At 44.5% G+C, this 8502-nt stretch overlaps 1 protein-coding gene across 4 annotated transcripts in view; it reads left to right on the top strand.

The window, feature by feature from the left end:
* KCNS3 (potassium voltage-gated channel modifier subfamily S member 3) overlaps nt 1-8502 on the top strand; it is a 35818-nt gene that overhangs the window by 16281 nt on the left and 11035 nt on the right. For 3 of the 4 annotated variants that reach the window (XM_040622906.1, XM_040622905.1, XM_040622908.1), the window contains exon 2: nt 4928-5118. The gene's annotated coding sequence lies outside the window, so the exon portion shown is untranslated. Of the gene's footprint in view, nt 1-891; nt 1033-4927; nt 5119-8502 lie in introns of all 4 variants that reach the window. The other variant, XM_040622907.1, reaches the window with a different exon arrangement.

The raw sequence follows: 8502 nt of genomic DNA on the forward strand, positions 1-8502 counted from the left end.
TAGGGATTTCTGGAGATGGTATTGCATTTACTCATTCTGGATGGCCAAGAGAAATATAATTTATATTAACTTTTGAAATATAATTTAGAGGCTTTGCTTTGGAAGGCACTTACTGGTTTCCTCCCCGAAGACCAGAACTTCTATAAATTTATTTTTAATCCCTGAATGTATTAGACCCTGAGAAGTTTTCATTTTCTTCTGGGGACAGAGCAAAAATTTTTAAAAAGTCATTGATTTCTCATATTAACGTACGTCTTAAAATTTGATAATTTGGAAAAACGAAGTAACTCAGGGATATTCTTAGTAGTCTACTGTCTGAATCAGCTGGGAGGTGGTGTATTATTTTGATTGCTTTGGATTATAGGATTTAAACATAAGTACCATTTTTCTGGCACACTACATCCAGTTATGGCAGTCTGATTGTGAGATTTTAGTTTTATTTAAGCAAAACCCCAGACTACAACTCTCATTAGTTAATCAAGATAGAAATAGGGGCAAATTTCACCTTTGGTTATTATTCCTGTTATTTCATTACTCTTAGATTTTATTGAAAATTAGTCTATGATTGATAAATAGGGACAAGACTACAAAACTGACACGTATTTGCATTTTTCCTGGGATATCAATGAGTTTCCACAAAATTGGAGCTTGGTCAGGGGTGCGTATGGTCAGCAAGAGGACCCTTACCTACAAGAGAGCTGTAGTAAGACATCTTTCGAACTATATTAGTGCATTGCTCTGTGCGTCATTCTGGCACCAAAAATGTTAGCAAACATCAGATAGATTCTCAGAGAAAATCACTAACCTTTACTCTAGACTCAAATTGCCTGAAGCATGCTTCGAGTTTCAACAAAAGGTTAACCTGCCTTTTATCTTTTCTCACTTGCAAAGTTTTGCTTGTCTGACACCAGAAATGCCATGACTGAATTCTAGAAGAAAGTGTCCGGGTGAATATCCCCCGCCCCTGTCAGCAGACGAAGTATGAGTACCATCTGCCGTTCTGAGCCTTCTGAACTTCCAGCTTCCAAACGGGTATCTGAGATCTTTTTACTCGACCTCAGAGCAGTGGTTCACCACTGGGGATGGTTTTGCTCTCTGGGGGCCATTCGGCGATTTTGGTTGTCACCACCTTCGGGGACAGGGAGTGCTGCTAACAATCCTGCAGTGCACTGGACAGCCCCCCACAAGAGGATTACCTGGCCTCAACATATCACTAGTGCCGAGGCAGAGGATACTCTTCTGCCGAAGTTGGCAAGGTCAGGATGTCTCCAGGGAAGCTGGCTGGCTGTCAGGATGGTACTTAAAGGTGCCATTTACCTGGTGACCTTATCATAGGTCAGGGTCAGGCTCTGAGGCAGCCTGGCAACTTCAGAAACTCACTTCAGGAGTCCCACAGTTGATCAGACTCTAGCAGATTGACTGTCATAGAAACTTACCGAACACTGAGTAAATAAACCTCTTCCGGCCTTATTACGTTCCGCTAATAAATATATCTAGTGGACAGAGTGGACATGCTTGCATGCTCTCTGTTGGTGAGGTGCCTCAGGGAGTCTGGAATCAGAACAAGGAGAGGTTTGGGGGTATCTAACAATACCCGAAACTCTAGGTCCAGACACCTAAAAATCCACTCAAGATGTCTCCATCGGGGCTGAATGATGCTGCTTCTTCAGGGTGAGATCTCCTTTGGAAAGTGCTGGGATGGGTCTTGGGCAACCAACGTTGATCTTTTACACTTTCCTCCTCCGCTTCCCTTGCTGACCAACTGCCTTCGTTATCCATATTGATTCTTCTAATTAATTTACTGTTTAGTCTCGTTGCCTTGGGGAGAGGAACTGGTTCAATAAAAAGGTGTCAAGCACCATTGTGTAACAGGGATAATGAATACGAAGACTGATATTATAACATTGTCCCTAACTGGAGGCTTCTCAGGCTAGTGGGAAGACGGAGGTGACAGCATTTCAGAAGAATGCGAGCAGGGTAGTAACAGGTACACTCAGGATTCTGTGCAAGTACATAAGACCCAGATCTATGCAGCAGTGTCCCTCAGAGTGTCTGCTTTGATCTCTCAGACACTGATTTTATAGTTTAATTTTTAGAGAGCAACCTTAGTCCTGTGATTCTGAGTCCTGGGGGACGGGCATCAGGAGTTATTATTACCCCTGTGTACTGTCTGCTTGTCCATTTGATTTTCCTCGTTCTGTTCCAAGATTGGATGTCAGTTCTCTGGATGATGAAAGAGTCCAACAGGCCACTTAATCTTCACCTTCTCCCTCTCAATAACGGAGCCAGTCATTTTGTACATTTTTGAATGCTGTTGTCAACCCACCAGGAAATACAGCCAAGCTGGAGGGTCCACTGCAAGGATGCTGCAGAGGGCCTCCCTTTTTTATCGTGAAGAGAATTCTACGGAGGGTAGCAATACTTGAGTGAACTGATGTGTTTTGCCACGATCCTGCTGAATCACTCAGCAAAGTTAGAAGCCTGCTTAGGTGCTAAATCGCAAACGATACCGTCTTCTTTTTAACAGTTACACCCTGACATGGGTGGTGGGAACACAGAGAGTGGACCATGTGGTGGGATTGTTAAGCAGGAAGGGGAGACTGTATTGGATGTACACATTTTTCTTGCCCAAAGTGTGCTGGTTTGGGACACGTTCTGCCCACTTCTCCCAGTCCTTAACTTCCCCTGACAACTAATTTTTTTCTTCAGTGATTCATATAGTCATATCAAAGTTGATTTTCTGGGCTGAGTGACATCAGGCAGACTTACCTCAGTTTGAATCCTGTCTCTGGCATTTGCTGGGTTTGGGACTTTAGACAAATCACTTCCCTGAGCCTCGATGTCCCACCTATAAAATGGGGATCACAAAAGTTAGCACTCTCAGTGGTTGAGGATAGAAGTGATGTGTGTGAAGCTCCTGGAAGGTTCCTGGCATGTTGTAGGGACTCAGAAGATGCTGGTTATCATTTTACATGGAAAGGTCACTGTTAGAATGTGAATGCCCTAGGAGGGGTGTGAATTGACATAAATTCACACCGATAGGTATTGACTGGTGTTGTATCTTTTCCAAAAATCTAGTTTTTTTGGATGGGAGTCATAGTGATGGAAAATGAGGCAGAACACTGGCATTCTGAGTTTGGGGGCGTGGTGGACAGAGAGAAAAGGCAGCCTGGGAGGTTATTAATTCATCAGACATTGATGGAGGGCCCAGTAGGTACCAGTTTCTGTAAAAAAGACCCTTGGCTCCCCTCACACTGTCCCTGGGCCAGTCCTGTGATGAGCCAGTGCCCAACAATGCTTGGGGTTTCTTAGAAGTGCCAAACTGCCTAAGTACTTTGTTAATTTTTTTCTTCAGTAATTAATATAGTCATATCAAAGCAGTGTGCAGTTAATTAATTATCTCCCAGCCAGATTAATCTTACCTTCCCTTAACATGTGCTGCCTTTGGAAAGGTATCTTGTAGGCACAGGAAGACTATACGTGTGTGCTTACCTTTTAAAAAAGGCACAGCAGCATTTCTGCGTTTCAGTGGAACACAAATATTTGAGACTGACCCAATGATGTGTTGCTGGGAGGCTGTGGAGGAGGAGAAGTAGGAGGACTTTAGCTCCTGGATTGATTTTATTTATCTCTTTGAGATTGCGCTCTACCTCTTCTGCTAAGAGTCCCTTCGGAAATTCACTTTGGGTAGAGCTGCATTTTTTTTTTTTCTTCTGGATCTTTCCTTGTTATCTTTATTGGAGGTGAAAACGCACTGAAGGATTTCTCTGGCCGTTTTTGGGAGCAATGTGTTCCTGCTTTGCTCCCTCTCCATTGCCCCCTTGATGTTGGTAGGATACCATTCCTTGTTTATTACATTTGGTCCTGAGCCTGGGAGCTCCTGGAGTGGGGAGGTGGGGGAAGGCACTGCATCTTGTTTGCAATCCCAATGCCTAGGATAATTCCAGGCAGATCTTAAGCTATAATGAATGTTTGTTTAATGACTGACGTAGCCGAAGGCACTTCTTTCATTTTCTTTCTGAAGCTCGGAATCAATCTTTTCTTCTTCCTCCCCACCCACCCCTGGCCCCCTTTAGGACCTAGCATTGATTGGAAGACATGAAAATCAATGGATGGATGCCTAGATACTAATATAATTCTGTGGGAAGGCATCAACATGAGACAAGTCTTACCTTGTTGGGAACTGGAAATTTTTTTGCTTTCTTTAATTTATTCAGAGAGAGAAATGTAAATTTGTCCTTTTGTTTTGGTACGAGCTTAACCCCCCATACACACTACACACGCATCCGTGGACACACACACATTTAAGCAGAGGACGCTGATCTAGCAGGCGTAGTCATTTCTGATCTGTGAAATATGACAATGGACAAATACAACACAATCGAATTTGGCCAGACTTTGAAATCTATTGATTTCAAATTAGAGCAGCAGTGTTAATTCTATTAGGACAGTCACACTCAGAACTTGGTCTCTGAAATGGATTAAAATGTATTCATTTAGAAGCTTCTAAGTATGTCCTTGGTGAATTAGCCAGGAAAGTGATGCCCCTAGAAGAAACCGTGTGGGAGGTGAATGACTGCAGTCCTAATTCTAGTGCCTCATCTTAGCTTTGGATGTTTTGTTGGCCTTGGGGTCAGTGGAGATGTCCCAAGAGTCCCCTGTAGTCAAAACCTGAGAGTCCTTAAGCCTGAGAGTGATTACGAGTCAGTCCTGGGGCTGTGATATCTTCCTATCCCTGTGTCCAGTGAGAGTAATGGTTCCATGGGGGGTGGGGGGCAGAGAGAAGAACACCCCCTCCTTGAGATGAGATGGGGCCCTAAGAGATGGGTCTAATCAGTCAAGTACTCAGATCACTGAGTCTGAGTTGGAACGTCTTGGGTATATTTCTTCCTTGGAGCTAACACTTGACCTCTGGCTTTTTCTGCAGGTGAGAGTGATTTCCCAGTGATTGCCTTGGCCCATTCAACCAGAAAACAGGATTCTCCTCTTCTTTTGGCCACTAAATGCCTATGTGTACCACACACAGCCGGGAGGGAAGAAGGGCGGAGCTTCTTGGATGATGATGGACATTCCACTGGACAGGATGAGGGCAGAGAGTGTGCCATCGACACCACAAGGGTAAGAGTCACTGATCTCTGGTCCCATTATTAACCAGACGGAGGGGAGAACGAGCCTTACAGTATAGTGACAGAAATGAAGGTCACATACCAGGGAGACTATTTGGACTAAAATTCACTGGCAGTTGGGGCAGAGGAGTAAAGGAGGAAGGTGAGAAAGCCAGCCTGGAAGGATGAGGTTGGATTCTTTTGGGAGGATACGCCACGCCAGCTTTGGAAGAATGAGTAGCCCCCATTCCCCACTTCCCCTCTGACATTTATGGCTCAAACTGAAGGAAGTAACAACTGCTATTGTGATAAGATTCCTTTTGAGTGCATTTGAGTCCATCTTGCTTAAAATGGGCTGTGGAGCTGGGTTGGGAAGTCTGGCTCAGGTCACGGATTGGGGGCTTCTTGGAAGTACCTGGCCTGGAGACATATTTTGTTTGAGCCACGTACTGTTGAACACATGTTGGATCAATTCTAATTAAACTTGAGATACCCCACATAAAGATCAGAGTTTCCGGGTCTCCCGGAGCACCGTAAGATACGTGCGTCCTGGCTCCCTCTTCCACAGAGGACTCTGGGGCTGAGCGGCCTCTGCCTCCGGATAGCTCACCACAGTCCCAGCCAGCCCACTTCGTCTGTTTAAATTGCTGGTTTGGACACTGGAGGCATTTCATTTCACCTTGTCTGGTCTAGATCTTTCTGTTAGCTCTTTGACAAAAGCATTGATAGCCCTTTTAATTCTTCCGGATCAAAGCGAGTATCTTTCACTAGATTATGGGCAGAAATTAGCATACGGGGCAGTCTGGGGCTGAGACTGCCGTGGCAATACATGATTCCTTCCAGGGAACAGCTTAGGGTGTAGGGACAGCACCTGCGGGGGCCCGGTAAGGAGAACTGTGAAAACATTATGGTATCTTGTGCTGGGTGCTAACAGAATTGCGCACTGGGGGCTGCTGGGAGGAGGTGAGAGGGGTGAGGAAGCGGGTGGGGGGACCTGTTAATTTGGCCAAGGTACGTTCAGATTCTCCAAAACTCCCTTCCCCGGACACCAGTCTGAGCAGGTGTTTGTGGCTTCCTCCACGTCACGTGACTCCTGATAGGGTACTTCCTGCAGAGTTAAGGCTCCCCTCTTGTGGCCCATCCACTTTTTTTTCCTGTTTCAGGTTGAAAATTTTCTGTCCGTGATTCTTTGCTTTTTACAAATAAGACAGATCTCTGGCCACTTGCCTCAGTAAATCAGTCAGCCTTCCGAGCAGCCTCTGTTTGGAGATGAGCTGTGTGAATGACAGGATCCTTGGAATTTCCAGAGAGAAGCAGCCACAGTACCTAGAGGTCCAGAGGGAATGAGCACAACCCTAATACGACTGTTCCAGGTGGAGAGTGATGCCTCTCTTCCAGAAGGCTCTTTGAAATTTCACGTATTCTATAGGCTGGCACTGGGCATGACCTTCTAGATGTCTCGTAAACAGCCATTCGTTTCCTAGAATTGCACTCTTTTAGCTGCTCTGACAACACTGATTCAAGAAGGCCTGAACCAAGGAACCCCAGCGTCTCCGTTTCTAAACCACACGGGGTGGGCTATGCAGTGCCACTGACATTTCACCGTGCTCTCTGCTCTTCTCTGCCCATCGCTGATTACCGATTTTCTGTTCCTTACGTGTTACCCATGCTGGTGCACGGGGAGCTTGCTCTATGAGAAGGTCAGGGAAGGTGCCTGGTGGGAACACCTCCATCCAAAGGTGTGGACTGACTTTAGATTTCTAATTCTGTTTACATCTGCTTGTTTTTATTTGGAAGATTCTCACATACCGTGGGCAGAAATAGAATTTAGCATGACCCTACCCTTTTTAAAAACATGAGTGATTTGTCTTTTAAATTTAATGGGATGAAATGCAGCTCTCAGAATATCCCAAAAAGGTGGCAGTATTAATTCTGAAAAATGTCCTATTTTTTTTTAATCTGATGGAAGGATTAATGTAGATTTTGGACATGTGGGAGGGCAGAAGGAAGCTAGGCTTTTGTTTACATTTATGGAATCGATTGAAAAAAGTGATTCTGCCCAATCAAAAGACCGACTATTTTTGTTATGCTCTATGACGTTTCTGAGCAACACAAGAGCATCAGCAAAGGCACTCAGGCACGTGTGAGTGTATGTTTGTCAGCCTTGAAAGGACACAGTTCTGAGAGCATTTTTTAAGTGAGTTTGAGGGCAGCAAGCAAAACGAGAGGGAAGGGGGACTAAGAAGAGGTGAGTAAGAGGTTAATGGCTTTGAAAAGCCTTTTACAGGGTGCCACTTGGAGAGAAGTAGATGAATGCAGTTTTTCTTCTAAGCTGCCAGTGAGTATCTTGGATTTTTGACATCTTTTTCTTTCTTTTCCATCCTGTAAACACCAAGAGGCCCAAGGTGGCCAAATACAGTATATGGTGTTCTCACCATGAGTAATTTGGGTTGCTAGTGGGCAGGGGGAGCGGTACAGTGAGCTGATGCTCTTCTTGAGAAAAAGCATGAAAATAGCATTTCAGTTTTCAACTTTGTGGCCAGATGCCTTTTGTACTCCCGGATGGGCCTGGTTTGAGACCCTGTGTGTCCTCGGCATGCTTATACCAAATCCCCTACTGGCATGCTTATACCAAATCCCCTACTGAAGGGTATAGTGCTCTTTAATGAGGATGATGAAAAACTAGGTAAATTCAAAGATCAGCCAGTCCCTCCTCCCTCCCACTTAAAAACAAAACAAAACAAAACTCATATTCGAGACATAGTGGAAAGAGTCTGCCGCATAAGATCTGGATAATGTTGGGCAAACTCCGCGCCTCAGGCATCCCTATTTGCAAGGTGGGATATAAGATCTATCACTTAGGACGGTGAGGGAGTTAAAGGAAATCATTCATTCATTCAGTGATGCTTCCTCATTGCCTCCTAGTGCCCAGGTACTGCACGGGCTGCTGGGAATTCAAGGGTGAACAAGAGTGTCTATGAAAGTGCTTACTATGGTGCGTGGCCCGAAAAGGTGCTTAGTAAATTTTTCTTGAAACATTTTTGATGGAGAATTTTAACATGGACAAAGTAGGGAGAATAATACATTAAACTTCTGTACACCTCACCCAGCTGCAACAATGATCAATTCATGAGCATATCTTGTATGAGCAAGATACACTTCCCCCACCTCCCCCCAACCCCCCACCTCCTGGCTCTGTTACCCCCACCCCCGGGATTATTTTGAAATGAATCCCAAACCTGGTATAATTTTATATTTTAGTATACATTTTCAAAAGATAAGGGTTCTTTTAAAAAGTATAATTCCAATATCATCAGCACATTGAAAACTTAACAATAATTCTTTTATATTATCAAGTATCTCGTTGATACTCAAATGTCCCTGCTTTTCTCATATA

The sequence above is a fragment of the Ursus maritimus genome, unplaced genomic scaffold (genome assembly GCF_017311325.1).
Source record: "Ursus maritimus isolate PB19 unplaced genomic scaffold, ASM1731132v1 scaffold_6, whole genome shotgun sequence".
Taxonomy (NCBI): Eukaryota; Metazoa; Chordata; class Mammalia; order Carnivora; family Ursidae; genus Ursus; species Ursus maritimus.